Here is a 20,474-nt window from a genome sequence, read left to right as displayed (position 1 = left end):
AATTCAGAAGCTTTCAATGCAGGAAAGCGGGGGTTTGGTCTCCCTGCCTCCCTCCCTCTGCGTCCCCTTCTCTCCCTCTCGCTCTCTCTCTCCCTCTCTTCTCTCTCTCTCTCCTTTTCCCTCCTCTCCCCTCCCTCTCTCTTCTCCAGCTCGAAGTCTCAGTCTCTGTCTCCCTCTCTCTCTCTCTCTCCTCTCTCTCTCTCTTTTTTTCAAAAGAGGGCAGGTCGCTTCCTGCATCCCAATGAGTTAAATCACTCACTTACTTCTCATGCATCAGCAGCCTCTTTAACAACCCGAGGGCTGCAGGCACAAAAGAGCATTTAGCTGCCTCCAATTTGTGTAGAAGGCCTGTCCTTAATTTGTTTTTGGAATATAATTAAATCATGTATTTCACGTAATATGAAAATACCAAGTTCCCAACTTTAGCGAATAAACTGTTAATGGTAACCTTTGAAAATATACCCCCCCCTTCTCGCTGGTGCCCTTAGAAAGGGCCTAGGACGCCCCAGAAATGGAGAGGCCAAGGGTTTGGGCCCAAATCTACCCGCCCCTCCCCCATTTCACACGTCAAGGTCACAGTCGTCTGATTTCCCCCATTGATTTAAAATGGAGCCTTTTAAAAATCAACCCTTTGCTTTGGAAAGGAATTAAGTCTTTTTGTGGTGTGGGAAGAGCCGAAGGATTAAATAAATAAATAAATACATCCTTAATCTGAAATACACACGTAAGCAGAATCAACTGTGATCAGACATGGGGATGCGGTGGGAGGGAGGGGGAGGGGAGGGGGAGGGGGGAAGGCTGACACCATGCGAGAGTGTGTGATTTTCACTCTCCCCTCCACCCGGCCTGGAGACTTCTGAGGGTCTCTCCGTTTTGCTCGGGTTTCTTCCGGAGGCTGAGTGGGCCTTACCAGGCGACAGGGCCGGCGCCTCTTTCTTTCCTCTCTCTCCTTTCTTTCTTTTTAAAAAGCCCTCAGAGAGTCTCTGAGGGGTCCAGATCTTGCGGACACCGCCCAGTGGTCGGGGGGGGGGGTCATGTGTATGGCTCCCCCTCCTCTAAAGGGCTGGGGCACAAAAAGCAACTCTGCCTTCCTGCAGTTTCTCTTTCAGAAAAAACCCCAGGCCTGGCTATTGTTCATCCTCAATGAAGGGGGCCGAGGGTGACAACAGAGAGCCCTCCTCTTACCCCACACTCACCACCCACCTCCTCCCTCACCCCACCCACGGCCACTGCTCAGGGGACATCTGGGCATATTTTCTTGCTCCTGAGATCCCTGTCTGGGAGATCATGAGATCCAATATCACTAATATCTTGGTTATCTTCTTTGTATTTTCTTCAGCAATATTCCCTTAAGTCGTCAGCCCCCGCCTCCTGGCCCCCTATTTTCTGGTTCTAACAGCGTTTGTTCGGAAACATTGCCCTCGGATACCAGAGAGGTTCGGGCTGCAGATAACAGCGCGCGCCGTTCCATCGAAAGGGGATGGAACACTATAACTTGTCACCTCCCGCCTCTGAATATTCACCCTTATACCTTAAATCACTCTGGGGTTTTGAGTAAGGCCATGTTTCACCCTGAACATTTATCAAACCGGACTCTGCGGCCTCTGCTGTCGCAGGAGGACGCAAAGGCCTCCAGCACCCGGCTGACATCTGCTTGGGAAAAATTCAACAATACCCCCCCCCCAACGGGGTCTCTTGCAAAAAGTGAAAACCAAAAATGCAAGATGATTTCTAGAAGACGGAATATACATACTAAAAATGCTGGGTTTGGGGGCTCAGATTACCTAAGATAGAACATCTCTTCGGTTGAGCCCAGACCGAAGGCCTCGCTGTACGGGTGGTTTTGCTAGCGGCGAGAGACGACGTTCTCTTTGGAGACACTAGAAGGAACGCGCTTCGTCCCCCCGCCCTTTATCTTTCACCGGATGATGCTCATTCTATCCGTTTCCACTTTATTGACCTGGGATGTGGGGCTGTTAAAAGATCGGCAACTTCTTGCCAAAGCTTGAAGGAGGCAGGGTCACGCGGTGCGCACAGCATCCGGCCCCTGGGAAGATGCGGCTCTGTCCTCTGCTTAGCCAGAAGGGTGTGCTCTGTGGGGTGACCACCTCAGACGATCCCGGTGGGCCCCGAATCCGGCAAATCCCCCACCCCCGCCCCGCCTCTAGCGATGCCAACTTTGCCTCATCTTTCCGGGTCCTGGAATTTCAGCCTTGTCGGTGGGGAGGCCTTAGGAGGAGACCCAGGCTGCGGGTGACTTTCCTACGCATGGGCCGCTCCTTCGCCCGCGGGTTATTCTAAGTAGAGGCTTCAAAGAAAAAAAAAGCTAAAGAGATCAGAGGAGAATGCTGGAACATTCGCCCGGGCCTTTCACCCTCACCCCAAACAGATGGCTGGGCCGGGACACCTGCAAAGCAGCCCGCAGCCGCCGCCTCCACGCAGCTCTCCCGACGCGGGCCACAGTGCCGGATCAAATAAGGTCATCTAACATCCTGGGCCCAGGGATCGCTCAGTCCCCCGCCCAAAGAACCTTCTTCTGGGCACTTTTCGGTCCCTTCGGAGAACAGAGCTTCCGATCCCCGCCTCCCGCCTTCGGCCCAGAATTTGAGCGGGCGACTCCTTTCCAGCCCCGGGGTTTTTTTTCGCGTTTGCCAGGAGCGCAAACCTCCTCCTGCCCTGCGCATCTCGTCGTCCGGGCTCGGAGCATATGAAAATGTAACCCAACTCGTTGCCAGAAGTTGTTGCTAATTAGTGGATAATAAACTTCTGTAGCCAGGGCACAAAAGTCTTTTAAAAGTGCAAAGGTGTTCTTTGTTATGGCATCAGAAAAGGGATTAGCATATCAATTGGACTGGGGGGACCGGACAATGAGCCCTCCTCCCCCCGCGCTGCCCTCAGCTCGTCGCCCGCCGCTGCCGCCTCCTCCTCCTCCTTCTGCTCTTCCTCCTCCTCTTCTTCCTCTCCCAGCTCGGGGAGCTGTCAAGGAGCGGTTGGGGAGCGCAGGGCGGCAGGCCGGGGCCGAACGGGCAGGCGCAGTGCGAGCTTCCCGCCGCCCACCAGGCCGCGCAGCCTGCGCGGCCCCTCGCCCTCGCCCTCGCCCTCGCCCCGCGCCCAGGCGCGCGCCGGGGCGTGCGGGGACGCGGAACCCGAGCGTGGCAGGTCCCGGCGGCCGCGAGGGCGGGGACCCGGCCTGTCCCGGGAGGCCGGCCTCGCGCAGCCCCACGCGGCGCCCCCTCCCCGCCCTCGGCTCGGGTCCCGCGAGCCCGCGCCCTCTGCCTCCCCCGGGCCTGCGCGACCCCCCAGCGGACTTTCCACTCCTTTGGCCACGGGGAGCCGCCAGCTCCCCACCCTCCTCCGGCGTTTCTCGGCTGACCCGCTGACCTCCCGACCCTCGCCTGCACGCGTCGGGCGGTGCGCGAGCATTCGCGACGAGCCGAGGCCCGCGGTCTCGACGCAGCCGTGGCTTCGGGGGCGGCGGGTTCGCGCGGCCCGTCCCGGGGTCGGGGTCCGGCCGGTCGGCCGGCCGCCCGCTCGAGGGCCGCCCAGGCGAGGCGGAGACGGCAGGGGCTCCGGCCCAAGTAGGCCCGGCGAGTCTCCGCGCGGCCTGGCCTGGCCCCGTGCCCCCGCCCCGAGCCGACGGGAAGCTTAGGAAGGCGGCCCCGGGCCGGGTGCAGGAGAGCAGAGCAGAAGTAAGTCTCTCGGAGACGGAGACGCGGCCCCGGCCCCCTGTCCCGTCGCGCCCTCGCCCGGCCTCGTCGGCCCCGGAGCGCGCCCGGGCAGGGAGGGTCGCCGGGGCCTGCGGGTCCGCCCGGCTCTCGGGAGCGGAGGCGCGGAGCGTGGCGCGGGGAAGAAAGGCGAGAGGGGGGAAGGCGCAGCGACGGCGCGCCTTGCTGGCCGGCCTGGAGGGGCCGCGGGCCCGCCCGCCCGCCTCTCAGCCCCGAAGCCCCCGCCGCCCGGGGTACCCCGGCGAGGAAACGTCTTCTCCCCTCCCCCCTCTCGCCTGTCTCCCTAGAGGCGGCTTCCGTCCTCTAAATGCGTTTCAAAAAAAAAAAAAAAAAAAATCTCCGGGGCTCTCCTCTTTCCACCCCGTCTCGCCTCCCCGGACACTGGTGTTTGGCGAACAAGCGCCAAACTCACACAAGTTTCCCCGAAAAGCAACGGCTCTAACTGCCGTGAGGAAAGATGTCGGGGAAAAACGTGGAGGTCGGTGTTTCCCTAAATGCAAAACATCACAGAGGGATCTGAAAGGAGCTTTACTTTCCCTGCGAAATCTCCATTGTTGCTTGGCGAACAATGGGAGCCTGGGCGACTGCAGGGCTGTGAGGATGAATAGGCGATCCGCGGGATGTGTGCGGGTCAGTGCTCGGGGTCCCGGGCCGAAAGCCCCTTTCTCAGCTTGCCACAATGAACCAGAGCAAGCTTTAGTCTTTACTGGGTCACCGGCCATCCTCTATTATTCAACACTTCACAACAAAAAACACTTATTAATCAGCGCTGACCAGCGGCCCCTTCTGAAACAAGAGAAGAGGGGAGAGAGGGAGAGAGAGGGGTGAAAAGAAGATTGAGAAGCCCTGGACAGATCTTTCTAAAGCCAGAGCAACCATAGGGTACTTTCCTCCAGTGGCCAAAGTTTCTCTGACACAACAAAGTTTCTAAGCAGGCCACGGAGACCTAGATTTCTCCTCGTTTGCCTTCCTCCCCGTCTCTTCCTCTGAAGAGCTTGGAGACTTTGTTGCGAGGAAGGATGGCTTTAGGTCAGATTGCTAAAGCCTGATCTTAAAGATCTAATCGCTCTTGGAAGATAAGCCTGTTTCCCAGCTGGGCCTCCACTCTGGAGATGGCGCAAGGAAGACGGTCCAGCTCTGCTCTGGGCACCCTGCTGATGGATGAGGTGTCAGGCCAGTAGTCATGTGAGGACTGGTTTCCAAATGGTATGAGCAATAGTCAAATGTGGTACTTTTTGGTGATAGTGAATGCAATCTGTAGATTCTCTACTTCATCATGTTTCAGTCTGGATGTCTGAAAAGACTAAACTTGCTTGCTAGAATCAAGAGGAATTGATGATTCCCGTGCTTAGACAAGGATTTAAGGGAAAGAATGTGATGAGTAGTTTTAGGGAAGAAAATGGTTCAAAATGTTCCATACCACGAAAATCAGTGGGTTCTTTGTTCAACTTTGATAATTTTTACAGAGCTTATTTGATGTTTGTAACCTAATTGTATTTCTTTCATTTATCTGGTTATGGGCTTATTATGAACACATGCTCAGGCATATATGGACACATGTACATCAAAGTGGAATGCTACCTACATCAGCTTTATGGATGAATTTAATCCATTTGGAACTCAGCTAGACATTTGTGATGGCAAAATTTTGTCGCCTTTTGATTTGGGGTTGGAAGCCAATAGTTCTTGGTGTTTCTGTCTGTTTTACATTACTCAGGTTGTAATTTAGCCAAGTGAGCAAAGCTCTTTTGTAATGGCTGATGTGTCTAACTGAACAGAGGCAGCAGATATTGGTTCTTGGTGGTCAAAAGACATAAGACAGTTATTCTCCTAAAGAAATAGGAGTGAATGTCAAAGCAGTATTCTTTTAAGTTTAAAATTTCGTTTGTGTGCACTTCTGGATTCCTGAGTGACATAACTAACTATTTCCCTTGTTATGATTCAAAGAAGATTTTAAACCCAGAAAATGTATGGGTGGAGGATTGTGTCTTCAGCAAATTAAGCTGTAGAACTAGATGGCTTGGTAATGAAAGCAAGATTGCAGAATTACTTTGTACGAAACTACAGTGGTAGTTACCAGAGTTTATGCAGTAAATGCAAAAAAATGGGTTGCACGGTTTGGTCTCAGAAAGTGTTTTACTTAGGTGCCTACTATTTGAGATGGGCTTTTTTATGTAGAAAATATTGTGTTACTCAGATTTTGCAGAGCTCAACGCTTCTTGCAATGGAGTAATCAACTGTTATCTGAATAATTTAAAGCCTGGGATTAAAGGCCTTGGAGTTGAATGCTGACAAGCTCTCACATGTAGGCAGGGGAAAGTTTAGTATTCTTCTCTTTCTGTATATACTTTGAAAATAATTTGGTCATGTGTGGTGAATTATTTTTAAAATGTATGCATAAGAACAATGAATAATTCTTTCACAAATTGTTTTCCAAATGAGCAAATAAGATTGTTCAGAAAAAGAGTGGGAATCTGTCTAATACCTAACAGTGTGTCACCTAAAATGGAATGTTTTAAAAGGACTATTCTATAAAAAACATATTTGCCAAAGAAAGCTCCACTCTCTCAGAAAAGTGTTCAGAGCGTGTGGATACAGAGAATATATTCATTCCACAAATCCATTCGCGGGACATGACAATTTTATGTCCTATTTTTCCTCTCAGTATTTTGGTTGACTTCCTCATTTGCTTAAGGGAAGCGTTGTTATGTGTGTGTGTGTAGTTTTATTTGTAAACTGAAGGTATGTACTAAATGGGACTGATCATTCATAGATTATCTTCTGAGTGACTTCTGTGGAATAAGCAGAGAGTCGAGGAAAGCTCTAATCTTAATATATAATACGTTGAGTGTGCATATATATCATCACACAGCACATCATGTTAAAACATATTTATAGACTCCAAATACTTTTCTTTTCTTTCATTCTTTCATTTTTTTTGTTGGGGGGTGGTGCTAAGAAATTAACTAAATAGCTTTGTAATGACATCCCCTTAAACATACCAGTGAATTTGTATGGAAATTGGAATAGCTTCCACATTTGTCAAAGGAGAAAAGAATAATACATAAACATTATATTCGGCAAATGTTTAAAGAGGGAAATGTTATTTGTTGGTATTATTTACCACAGAAGCAATAGTTATTAAATTTAATATATCTCTATGAAATCATTATTCCAAAGTACAGTTATTCAGTAGTGTATACATACAGTTGCATTTTTTTAAAAAAAGGAAATACATCTGTAAGAAGAACCTAAAGATTGGATCATAGGTTTAATACATCATAAAAATTACTTTGTAGGTAGCTAAGTCATCTATATCCTGGAAATTGTTTTTGCCTTAAAATATCCATCTGGACATTAAAAAAATGGCACATTAAAAAAACTCTCAGGCTCCAAAGGAAACAAATATCTTGACAGAACTTGTGTATCTTTATCGAAATGAAGGTTAGGTGGCAAAGCCTGTGGTTATAAAATGAAAAGTATATGCAATCTGAAATGTTTATTTTGAAACATATTTCAGTTTTTGCATTTATTCTTCCTGGCAGATGCATATAATTCAGACACTTTTCCATCTTAACAGAATTTGTCAAGTTCAGTTCCAATATATATCCACGTGATCTGATAAAATATAGTATCAATAGGTTATCAGGAAGTGTATATGTAAACTCTACCAAATGTTGCTTTGATACATGCTACTTTTTCTTTTATCTAAAAATCAATCAGTGCAGTTTTTCATGATAGAAGGTAAAAAGGAGCTGATAGAAATTTGACTTGCCCCCTATGATTTGCCCCGTTGCCAGAGAATTCTGGTTAGTTTTATAGATCTGACTTCTGTGGGGAGACTCAACCTGGTACTTATTTATTTATAAACTTCCACCTCACTAGAGATTCCAAGTTATATTTAGGAAACTAGAACCTCACATGATATGTGTTTATTTGATTCTTCGATTTAAATACTTCATGAGTACCGCAAAAGTAATTTTTAATGGAAAATTTTCATTAGGTTTACATGTGTTACATCTAAACATCCCTGATGTATTTCTGCACATACCAAGACATGACATCTCACTTTTTGGAAACAAAAGAAAATCAAGCTTCTGAATGAAACTCCACCCCACCTCCCCAAATTATTTCCACAGTGCTTCTTAGTTTAATATTTCCTTCAACTAACTGCATTTTGATACACATGCTATAAACTCCATTTTGACTTACACAACAATTTTTCTTCCAGAAATCTATCTGCTTATATAACCATTTGTGACAAAGCAGAGTATTCTAGAGAATTTCGCAAAAGGCACCTAAGATACGTGTGTGTGTGTGTGTGTGTGAGTGTGTGTGTTTAAACCATTTTAATTTCAGTGGTTTATGGATGTTTATTATAAGTTTGAAAGGAATTATTCAGCACTCTCTTCCTTTACGGTAGTTTTTAAAAAATGAAAGCTAAATCTTAGAAATACCTACAAGGTAAAAAACACAAAATGAAACACTTCTATATTTGGATTTTTTGCCCTGGTAATCAGAGACTGAGACTATAAGTTTGATACAAGTTTTTCTTTCAATTAAGGAGGCTCTTTGGAGATGCTGTAGGACACTAGCTATGTTGAGATTATGGGAAAGAGCTACGAGGCTTTTGTTTGTTGTGTTTCGTTTTTTTTGTGTTTTTATGGACCAGAATGTAGATACACATCCCTGCACTCCTCCAGTGCCCCTCGTATGTTTTATTGCTTTTTGTGGGAAAACTAGTGAGAGCAGGGGTGTGAGACAGGAGGAGGTGTGGGCAGCTGAGTCTACGCATCACGTAGAGTTGGTGACATGCTGCTCATGATACTGAACCAGTCCCGTGTGCCAGGAAAGGATCCATCTTTCAAGCTTTTCCTTCTCTGTCATTCTCCTGCCGCTCCACTCAAAGTGCCTAAGAGATCCTAGGAAAACTAAGCTTTCACAAAAATCATTTGTTCTGTACCTGACGACATTGGTAGGAGACAGAGGCAGGAGAGTGACTCAGGTCTCACATCAGGATTGGCCCTTTGGAGTTCATGCTAGTCTGCAGCAATGTAATGTTATGTTTTATGTATGTGCACGATGTTTTAGTTCCCAGTAGTTTGCATGTACATTGCAGATGCATGGATTCCATATTTAAAATTAAAACCCTAAAAACGAGAACATTTGCTTGAACGTATTTTGTAAGAAAAAAAGCATTAGAAGAGAAAAGGTCTTAGCTATGGGGAGGGAAAAAATACATAGCCATGAAAATAGATAATTGCACTGCATTGCAACTAGCTTTAATCAAACTCCCGTTTCCTGAAGACCACAGTTAACTGATGTTTATGAACATCTCAAGAGTTTTTCTAGATACTCCGGCTTCTTCTGAAAGGCAGCTTTTATAAAACCAGCCAGCTGAGACTCAGCAATATCTCAACTGCTTTTTATCCCAAGGTGGTTTTAATGATCCCCTGAGCCTCAGGGATGAACAGGTTTCTTTGTGCATATACGTTGCCGCAGAGTCTAGCTGGGAAGAGTCACTCAGGGGCCACCTGGGAGGAATTGAGATTGTGCCTCTGGGCCTGGGTCAGAAGGGCTGCTAAGCTTGACGTGACAGATTCCTTGGGCTTTTGTGGAGGACCTAGTCCTCAGGAGCAGAGCCACAGTTTCTCCACCTGTAGAGTAATAACAATTTCATGCTTTGCTGAGGACCTGGGTTTGTTGGCATCAATCCTAGTGATTCCTACAGCTTTAAAGAAAATGAGCTTTGTGATTAAGCTTTCATTCTCTCTTCCTTTCCCTCCTCTTCTCTCTGTCCTCTTCCTCCATCACTCTCTTCCCTTCTCTTTCCTCCCTCTCCTCTCAGACTTTAGTGCCGCTGAGTCAACCCTGTGGACAGATGCATATACTCTGCTATTTGCTTGCTTTGTTAGTTACTCTTTAAAACCTTTCAGGTGAGGGCTTAAATGAAGAGACTTTACTCAATTTTTGTCTGTTTCTTTCTTCTGAACGTTCCACTCTTCTAAGAAGCTAAATGTCTTCGACTAGTGTCCTTGCTGAGCACAAGCCTCCCTCTGGTGTCCGGAGGTCAGGCCACAGGCATGGAGAAGACCAGATTGCAGGTGTCATGTTCATCTAGGGTGGGCTTAAGGTGGCCTGAGGTTACTGATCTGAACCGTACCTCTGACACTGCCTAAGCACAGTCTCAAACCTTCAGGAACTCTCTAGGTTTTTGAAGTTTTCTGGATCTGGAAAGAAGGGGAATGAGCTGCCCTCCCTTGATAATTTTATTTTGATCATGTTTGCTTCCCTTTCTAAAGAGTGTGTGTGTGTGTGTGTGTGTGTGTGTGTATGTATGTAAGGGGAGAGAGAGAGATGACAAATGATTGTAGGCATAGCTGCTGAGATATGAGAATGGCCTTACTTTAAAGTTGGAATGCAGACACACATAAACGTGGTTATCAAGGACTTTTTAGAACATCAAAAGAAGTCAAACAAACTAGGACAAATAATTCTGCAGTTTTACAATGTCTCTAGTTAGGAAATATACTTGTATAGGTGGATCAAGAGATTAAGGGAACTCAAAAATCTGAATTGCCTGGGAGATGACAGAATTGTTGGATTGTAAGAGAGGTTGTCTGTTGTGTCCCCTGATCTTTAAGACGAAGGGAAGGCGGGAAGAAAAGGGAACTGACATGTAGTCTGGTTTACTATATGTTGAACGTCCTGCCAGGCTCTTTTACAGCACGTTATTTCATATATTCTCACCAGAACCCATCAAGGTAAGTGTTAATTTTTCTTCATTTTAGAGATGAGAAAACTCTGGAGAGTTATGTAACCTGACCAGGGTCACACCGCTAACACATTTTGGAATCCAGATTAGAATTCAGATAAGCTTGTTTCCAGAACCTGCAGTCTTTTTCTTAAACCAGGAATATCTCACATGATTTATTTTCCTCATAAGCATTCGTGGCAGAAGTCAAGATTTAATCACCATGGATTTTCCCAGACTTATCTTTCTTTATGTTCTCCTTCCTGTGGTTACGTTAGGCTTCGGTCCCAGGGGCCAAAGCGCCTATGCTTTGCCATACGCTCCTCTCGAAGACTCTATTCTCTGGCTTAGACTGCTCAGTTCCCCCTCAGTGCCTTCACCAGGATGTTGACTTGGGCCGCCTTTTATTCACATGGGTGTGTGAACTGATGGGCTTGGGACCAAACCTCCTTATACACCTATCTATACATGAAATGGCATTTTATGTTGCATTCTACTGTGAAACAGAAATTGGGCAAAGGCGGTCGCATAGGCAGTTGCTTCTCAGATATTTAATTTGGGGATCTGATGATTCTTTTTCCTTCTTTTCCCAGTTCTTTAATATTTATTTTAAGAAAGCTTTTTTTTTTTTTTTTTTTTTTTTTGCTATCCTATTTCACATCCTAATGCACAATCAAGCCAATTAAATCCTGAATCTGAACCTTCAAGGGCTTGGGCTAGTTCTTTATTGAGGTTAGGCATCATTCTGTAGCAGAATTAACTCTTTCAAGCCCTTGATTCATTATATTGCATTTATTAAATGTTTGATATTTAGTGCTTAATTCTCAAAGAAAGGAAAAATAAGAGTATGTTGGTAATTTACCTGTATTGCGTGGAGTGTTCTAGATATGAGTATACTGAATATAATTCTCTGCTTCAGTTTTCTTATCATGAGAGTGGTAATCCTTATTTTAATTGGAACTGTAAAAGTTTATTAATACTGGTGAACACCTTGAAAATGATAAATAATATCAAGTACAAAAATCAAAATATAAGTGGTAAGTTAGAAAACATTTAACTTCCAGTTAAATTAATCCTTCTATTTTTTTATAGTTTCTTGTTGAAACATTAATTTTCTTTCAAGAGTCTTACATTAAAATCTTTAAATGACTGTTGCTCATATAAAAGGCTATTTCTGAAAAAGTAAAGACCTTAATGTAAGTAATCTAAGAATTCTTTTCATTGAGCTAAAAACTCAGAGGAAATTAGGTTAAAAAAGATAGAGTAGTACTTTAACATTTGCAGTATTTTGGTGATTAAAATGATTTGGTAAATGATGATGAAAATATGAAAGAATATTAAAGTTTAATATAGTGGCTTTTGGATTGGAAATAAACATTGGAGATCACACCAGGTGTTTGCTTCAAAGATACAAATGACTTTGGAAGTTATGCTTTTGGATGTACCTTACTGTTTGTAGTACTGCTCAAAATCAAGGGTTGAGGGTCACTGTGGGGAACAAAGGGAGAGAAACAGTAAGGGCACTTACTCATACGGATTCTTTCAGATTAGTACCATGATGTCAGCGACCAAAATATTAGCCGAATAATCATTAGATCTTGAGTTTTATTTGGAGCTAAATCTCAGGTGAGCCAGTATAGTTCTTTTGACTTTGATTTCATTTCGTCATCTTCATCCCCCAAATGGAGATAAAATTGCTTACTTGCAAAAGAGATAGTGAATACTAATTAATTAATGGGTTTGAACATGGCTAATAAATTCCATTTTCTTAATTTAGTTTTCAAGGCTACAAATTCAGAAATGCTAAAGATGCAGAAGTTCTGTGTTCATATATAATGTATCTCAATATTGGGGTTGTTCAAATGTGTACCTAGCAGACTCAAAACACAGATGAATTTCTTGGAGAGCTTAAAGCTCATTTTAACTAGCCGAATAACAATGGAACTCTTGGTAGAAAACGGTGAATTCTACTGGCTTTACCTATAAAGCTTAAGGGGTGTGTGTGTGTGTGTGTGTGTGTGTGTGTGTGTGTGTGTACTGATATATTCGGTTACTTTCGTCTTTTAGGTGGAAATCTAGAAAAATATGTTTGTGAAAATAAACCGCCGAATCACAATGAATCCAAACTGTCACTTATCTCCAGTTTCTGATATGTACGCAGTGTCCGAAGGCATGGCAGCCTCTGCCTGTGAATTAGCAGGCATGAGTTTATACTGAGCTGGTCTATCTGACCCGCTTGACCTAATTTTAAGGAATTGTTTGAGGTTTTCAGGAGTAACTTATCACAGTAGTATCACCTGTGCAGGGAAGTAAGTTAGACCACGTGGTAGCCTTCCAGGGTGATTGGGTCTCATGTGTATGAGGTGTCTTGGAAAAGGCACTGGTCAAGGAGTCAGGAGCCCCTACTTCTAGGGCTGGCTCCGCCTCTAACCAAGTGAATAAGGCAGGGAGCGCTACCAGTTTCCTCAAATGTAAAGTGAGTGCAGTGGGTTAACGTCATGCCCGCCTTGTGCTGCAAACCAGTTCTCCCAATTCCTAGGCTGATTCCCTCCCTATTGTTTTACGCTATGTTTCCAAAGAGTATTTTTGTGGGCCAGGGATCAACTCCAGGCAAACTACGTGGCAGAGAGTAATGCCTGCAGAGAGCTGTGCACGTATTCAATAAATACATATTGCTTGAAATACTTGGTGATTAATTAACCATCTAGAGAAAGCCTGTGATCAGTGCTGATGACTAAACCTTAATGGCAAAATAGTTAACATTTATTGAGTAGCTCTGAAGTACCAGGCACTCTTTGCAGTTTGCAGGTGATATCTCACTTAAGCAACCATCCAGGAGACACATCTCAATCTTCCTGGACAGTTTTGACATTATGGTATTATTGGCCGTTCTTCTCAGGAAAAGTCTTTTCTGCTGGACTTGTTTGGAGTCTCCCTCATTATGTCATTTGAAGAAATTCAGTAAAGGAAAACGGATTTGCATTGGGAGAAAGCAGGGCTAAATATCTATGGAAAACTCAAACTAAAGCATTGAATGTATACATTGCATCTTGAAAGCTATAGCCAAGATCATATTCGAGCCAGAATCTTTCTCATCGTCCATGGTTTCTCCCCCTTTTCTGAATATTTAAGTAGGCAGAATATAGGCAGGAAGTGGTCTTTAAAAATTCTTTTTACCATGTAAATATCTCAAGAATCCATCTTCTCCCGTCCACCCCTGGGATAATTGTTTTAGTTCAGACATCATCACCATCTCTCTCATGGAATGTTATAATAGCCTCTACCTGGTCTCCCTTCTCACCCTTTTCCAATCTATTCTCTTTTCTTGCTGCCACTATATTTCCTAACATTCAAACTGATCATATTTAAAATTCTTTAATGGCTCTTCTTCACACCCTGTAGGGTACATTGCCTCTTTGTCACCTCCTTCCCAGGAGGAGGGAGCTACCCCATCCTCTGGGTTTCTGTGCACTTCGATACGCACTTCTTTTTGCAAGTATATCTTACGAATGTCTCTCCTATTGGTCTGTGAGTTTTCTATAATAAAACATCTTTGAAACATATTGGTGATTGGCACATTGTTAATAATGCTGAAGGAATAAAGAACCTGGGGTTCTTGAGCCATTCTGGGTTCAAATAGAGGAGACATAACATCACAGTTCATTAAAATTGCTTTTCTAATCATTATCTTGTTTGAGTCTCATAGAAAAACCCAACCCTATAATTCTGATCCGTGAAAAGGGCTTGGTTCAGCGCCTGAGAATTCCTGAGAGGCAACCTGTTTGGCCAGGTGATAGTTGGGCAGGGCCCAGAGATAACTATTTCAGGATTACTTCCCAAAGGTCTGATCCTCCTTCCTGAGAGTAGGAGTAATGTCTTAGCACCAACGTTACCCTGAGAGTCAAAACTGAATCCCTAGTCCTCAAAGGAAACGTTTCCAGGGCTGAGCATAGGATGGTATAGGAGGGCTGCAGGAAGTGAGGGAGAGAAAACATTTCTAGAATGATCTGAATGAACATGAGTGAAGAAGGGGGCAGAGAAGGAACCCTATTAGGGGCCCTGCAGAAGCTTCTCAGATCTGAAAAACCCAGAATTCTGAGACAGGATTGCCAAGTTCTGGCAAATAAAGCTAATGGCTATGGTATTCAGAAAACTTTTGTACTTAGAAAAGAGCCTTTTAGCATCAAGGTATTTCTTCAACTTTCTTACCAAATTCCTTCACTTTGCCATACTTCCTGACATGCCATGAAATAAGGACTTGTCTTTGTTAATAAGCCTTTTTTAACAGACAAATGTGCAAAAGGCATCTCAAATTTAACATGTCCAGAACAGAGCTTTTGATCTCCTACCTCTCCCCAAATCTATCCCCTGCCAAATCCTCCCAGTTTTTCCTCTCTCAGTAAATGATATACCCATTCCCTAGAAGAAAACAAACAAAAAAACTAGAAGCCATCCTGGATTCCCCTTTCTCTCTCACCCGTACCCATCCATCAGTAAACCCTATCAACTCCATCTTTCCTAAGTCCCACCACATTTCCCTATCTTTACCGCTGCCATCTTACACTGAGCCACTGGCATTCTCTCTTGATCTACTGCAGTAGTTTTCGGACTGGTATCCTTATTTCTACTCTTGACTCTCCTGCTCTCCAAGATAGTCCATCCCCCACAGAGATGCCAAAGTGAACTGTTAACCTGTAAATCAGGTCACTTTGCTGGACAGCTCAAAACCGCACAAAACTTTCTCTCTCACTCAGCATAAAATCCGGAGTCCTTAACAGTGACCCACACCATCTACCTACCACCTACTCTTCTAGTTCCTTTCCTTCTTTTTTCTCCACACTTTTTCCTTTCTAGCCATTCTGGCCTTCTTGTTCATGGATCTTGTGCCTTAAGAAACTAGTGGATTTTCCTGCTTTTCATTGGTTTCTTATAAGTTCAGAGCTAAACTTATGGTCTGTCTCCAGTAAGACTATGATAATATACATTTAAAAAAATACCAAGAGATTTCTGGCTCAGCCTTACTTTCTTACTATTATTTTATCTTTCTTTTTATTAATTCAAACTTAAATTTACTCCTTACTGACTTTCTTGTTGTAAAATCAATATACATGTTTATGATGAGAAAATCAGAAAATATAATAAAAAAGTAGAACAATATTCTTTTTTTTTTTTGGCTGTGTTGAGTCTGTTGCTGCACGCGGGCTTTCTCTAGTTGCGGCGAGTGGGGGCTGCTCTTCGTTGTGGTGCGCGGGCTTCTCTTGTTGCGGAGCACGGGCTCTAGGCGCACGGGCTTCAGTAGTTGTGGCATGTGGGCTCAGTAGTTGTGGCTCGTGGGCCCTAGAACACAGGCTCAGTAGCTGTGGCACACGGGCTTCGTTGCTCTGCAGCATGTGGGATCTTCCCGGACCAGGGCTCGAACCCGTGTCCCCTGCATTGGCAGGCGGATTCTCAACCGCTGAGACACCAGGGAAGTCCCTAGAACAATATTCTTATCAGACTGCCCCCACCCCAATTCTCCAGTGACCTTCCCCCCATTACTTCTATTATAAAGTTTAAAGGCTTTAGCATGAGTTATAAATCCTGGTTTCTTCTTACCTCCAGCCTCATCTCTCAACTCTCCCCTTTCACTTGGCTACCTTCTGTTCATTCTTCAGGTTTCAGTGAAAACATTAGGCTTTCTCAGATACCTCATTGGTGAGCCCTCCGTGCTTACCGACTCCTAGCACTCTATTGTAAGGTGATGCCATTGCCCCTATTGGAGGACGGGGACAGTGTCTTTCTTATTCTTCATTGTATCCACAGCTTTAGCTTAGTATCTGGTCCATAGGAAGCTCTTAATGAATATTGATGAGTGAATGAATAAATGAATGGATGAGAAGCTCTCACTCAGGGAGGGTTTTTGAAAGTATCTGTCCAGGGTTTAGTCTGTACAACAGATATAGTATGAGAGGTGGGCAGGGAGTAGATGTGAATTATAAGACACTTTGAATAGGTACACTTTAGGGTGTAGTATTGTCAGAATCTTTTCCGTTGGTGGACAGCCAATAAGGTTCAAGATTGCCAACGCCCTCCTTCAGTAGGGGGTCTCTTCATCTTCACCTTAGTGCTCTTTGTGGGAACTATTGAGTTTAAATGCTTGAACACGATAGAATCAAACAAGAAGTTGGGGAACCTGTATGTGACCTTTGTCACCATTCTAATTTTATTGACCCTCAGTATTCATTTTATTGATTATAAAATCAATGGTGTTTTTTTTGTTGTTGTTGTTGTTTTGCGGTACGCGGGCCTCTCACTGTTGTGGCCTCTCCCGTTGCGGAGCACAGGCTCTGGACGCGCAGGCTCAGCGGCTATGGCTCACGGGCCCAGCCGTTCCGCGGCATGTGGGATCTTCCCGGACCGGGGCACGAACCCGTGTGCCCTGCATCGGCAGGCGGACTCCCAACCACTGCGCCACCAGGGAAGCCCGATGGTGTTTTCTTTGTGTCTGTAACTGGGTAGCAAGCACTGTGAGTGTGTAGCAGATCTGTGGCTGTATTTTCAAGCTCGGTCTCTCATCAGGATGGCAGAGATTTGGCTCAAAAGTAATCTATTTTCTGAATTAATGAAATAGCTTTTATTTGGCCCTGCCATCTTTATGGAGCAGTTAAATCTTTGCTCTAGGCAGAAGTGATGGCAACACCACTATTTACAGAGACACAGCAATGTGCAGGGCTCAGAGATGCAGACAGTTTCAGCAAATAGTTCATTCTAGGTTCCCTGGTCTTTCATAAAATGGTCCAAATAGTCTCTTCATATGCAGAAGTTTTTTACAAAAATGAAAAGTAAAGCATCTCACATTCAGACAAATGTTGTTGAAGGTGTTGGATTTGGAGGCCAGTATGATGAAACTGATTTTAAATATCTTTTTTTTCCCCGTCAGACTTCCTATGAACACAAATTGAATATCCCCATCCCATAAGTAGAGATTTGCTTTTTCTTTACTAAAAATAGTTTTCATTTATTGAGTGCCTACCATGTATCATATAATCTTGTTGAGCCTTCAGAACACCATGATAGTTGGCTGTTTTTACTCCAAGTTTACTGAGGCACTGAAGGTGCCTCAATGATAAATATCTTAAAACCAAGATCACAAAGCTGGGGGTCCACTTGTATTTCTTTGATTCCAAACTCCCTGCTCCTACCATGAGAAGAATCTAGGAAGAATGGTGGAATTGTCAATGTAGAATCTAATGTATTTTAAAATGCTTAAGCGAGAGAGAGGCAGGGACATATATACACTACCAAACGTAAGGTAGAGAGCTAGTGGGAAGCAGCCGCATAGCACAGGGAGATCAGCTCAGTGCTTTGTGACCGCCTGGAGGGGTGGGCTAGGGAGGGTGGGAGGGAGGGAGACGCAAGAGGGAAGAGATGTGGGAACATATGTATATGTATAACTGATTCACTTTGTTATAAAGCAGAAATTAACACACCATTGTAAAGCAATTATCCTCCAATAAAGATGTAAAGAATAAATAAATAAAAAGCAAAAACTATAAGAATACAAAAATAAATAAATAAAATGCTTAAAGGAAGCAGTTAAGAGATTTTTTTCCCCTAACATGCAAATTTACACCATAAATGTATGAATGAGGCTATTATGAAGGTAAGAGATAGTTCTTTTGCAGGTGAGGGCAGATGCTCTGGAGAGAGAATAAGGTGGGATAAAGTTGTGAAATGCTTATTGACTCTTAGAGCTGAAAACATTTATAAGAGTAATAAAAAAGAAGTGAGAATAGACTATAGATTCTTTGAGTCCTGTGGTCGATTAAGGAAACGTGAAAAGACAGGAAGCAAAAAGCTGGGTATTCTAGCAGGCAGATCCTAAAAGTAGGCTTAGAAACAGACCCTGGTGGAGCAGCCGAAGGAAACAAGACGAGAAGCAACAAAGAACACAGAGTGCTTTGATCAGGAGAGTATGGCCCAAGTCAGAAGACATATACCAATCACAGTTCTTAAGAAGGAGATTTCAAGGGTGACACTTACAAAGTGGTTATAGATACTACTCTGTAACCAGAAGCAAGAAGGCATTTTTCTCCAAGGGTCATAAGGGGGAGGAGCAAAGGCAACAAGTACTGAAGTTTGATCTAGAACTGGTTAGCAGAAGTCAGGTAGACTAGACACAGGCTGGGGTTCCGTTGACTGCCCTTCCTACCCCAAGGGCAGTGACAACATTTAGTCTCTTGGAAGGCTTTGCTTGCTGACCGAACGGCAGATGCCAAGATAAATTAACTACAATCTCTGTCCTGGTCTCAACAAGATCCCCTTGTGAGGGTAGATGGAAGAGGGAGGAAAAGAGACAGATGTGGAAGCAGAAAAATCACAGACAGCACAGCGAGTTATGTAACACCAACATGTACATAGAAGGCACTTTGGAAGCACAGAAACAGTGATGATTAATTATTAGAATAGGAACACACACAAACTATTATGCAAAGTCTTAAGTGTTTTAATGTCATGTGCAAAGTGCTATATACTAGCATAGTTACAGAAGAATTCATTCTTCCCAGGGGCTTTAAGGAAAACTTCATTGAACAAGGGATATTTGAGAGATTTTGAAGGGTGGGATTTTCTCCAGAAGGAGAATGAAGTTAACTACCAGGAACGAGAGAGAGGATTCTGTACCCTTGTTCTTTCACAGAAAGATTCTAGGGATAGAACTATAATCTATCCAGTCAACCAGGGAGAGGCACTCAAACTGTAGACTCAACCATAGTCTTCTCTTTCTTTTCTTTTTTTTTTAATTTAAAGAGACATTTATTAAAAGTAGATTATTATAGTAGATCAAGTACAGAGCACATAAATATAACGTATATAATTTTTATAAACATGTTTTGTATATGATCTAAAGGATCTTATAAAATAATTATTCATGCTATAATTTTTTATGGCTGAGTAATATTCCATTGTATATATGTGCCACATCTTTAAAAAAAATTTTTTTTAATTTTAACATTTTTATTGGAGTATAATTGCTTTACAATGGTGTGTTAGTTTCTGCTTTATAACAAAGCGAATCAGCTATACGTATACATATATCCCCACATCTCCTCCCTCTTGCATCTCCCTCCCACCCTCCCTATCCCACCCCTCTAGGTGGTCACAAAGCACTGAGCTGATCTCCCTGTGCTATGCAGCTGCTTCCCACTAGCTATCTATTTTACATTTGGTAGTGTGTATATGTCCATGCCACTCTCTCACTTTGTTCCAGTTTACCCTTCCCCCTCTTCTCTTTCAGTTATCGCTAAAATGTGAGCAGTTGCCCAGCTCCTGTGACAGTTAAGCTTATAATGATGGATTTCTTTATTGCGGAAGTGTTTTGTTGTGGATGTCTGTGTTTACAGGTAAAGCATACAGGAAAACTATTGGAGCTCTGAGTTCTGCAGTGGTTGTTGGAGAAAAGCGTGTGCCTCTGGTAGACGAGAGGGTCAAACATGGAGTGTGCGAATGTGTGTCTGTATGAGGGGTGGGGCAGAGCCACGGCAACGCCGGGATACTGGGAAGAGGCTGTGACTCCTACTGCCTTTGGGCTTTGGAGACCTCCTGCTTGGGCACCTGTAGGAAGACCGTGCTGTCCTGGCATTTGGCTGATGGCCTTTGCGTCAGGTCCACCTCTTGGCAATAAAAGACCACGTTTTGTACGTGATGATATTCTGGCTCCCATAGAAAGAGTTAAAGGAGAGAGTCTTCTTTCAGAGATAGTATGAGTCTTCAAATTATTTTCTCTGGTCTAGGATATTGTGTAGAACATGTCTACGTCGTTTACCATTGCTTCTCAACAGCTGTCCTGGGGTGGGAAAAGTCAGGCACAGTATGTACCTGAAACTGTAGAAATGTCAGCGTGTGCTACGCTGATATATTAATTCCAATAATGGTGATTCAGAAACACATATTGCATATACACCATATGGGCCTTAAATATTTATGAAACCTAAAAGTCAGAAAAACCACTCTTGAAA

At 43.9% G+C, this 20,474-nt stretch overlaps 1 long non-coding RNA gene across 2 annotated transcripts in view; it reads left to right on the top strand.

Moving 5' to 3' along the window:
* The first annotated feature begins 3,293 nt into the window (after positions 1 to 3,293).
* LOC132593708 (uncharacterized) overlaps positions 3,294 to 20,474 on the top strand; it is a 395,759-nt gene continuing 378,578 nt past the window's right edge. The window contains exon 1 of one of the 2 annotated variants that reach the window (XR_009559490.1): positions 3,294 to 3,689. This is a non-coding gene — a long non-coding RNA (uncharacterized lncRNA). Of the gene's footprint in view, positions 3,690 to 4,700; positions 4,932 to 20,474 lie in introns of those variants that run through there. The other variant, XR_009559491.1, reaches the window with a different exon arrangement.

This window comes from Globicephala melas, chromosome 17 (assembly GCF_963455315.2).
Source record: "Globicephala melas chromosome 17, mGloMel1.2, whole genome shotgun sequence".
Classification (NCBI taxonomy): Eukaryota; Metazoa; Chordata; class Mammalia; order Artiodactyla; family Delphinidae; genus Globicephala; species Globicephala melas.
The sequence above is the reverse complement of the archived record's forward strand: the minus strand, read 5'-3'. Positions and strand labels throughout refer to the sequence as shown.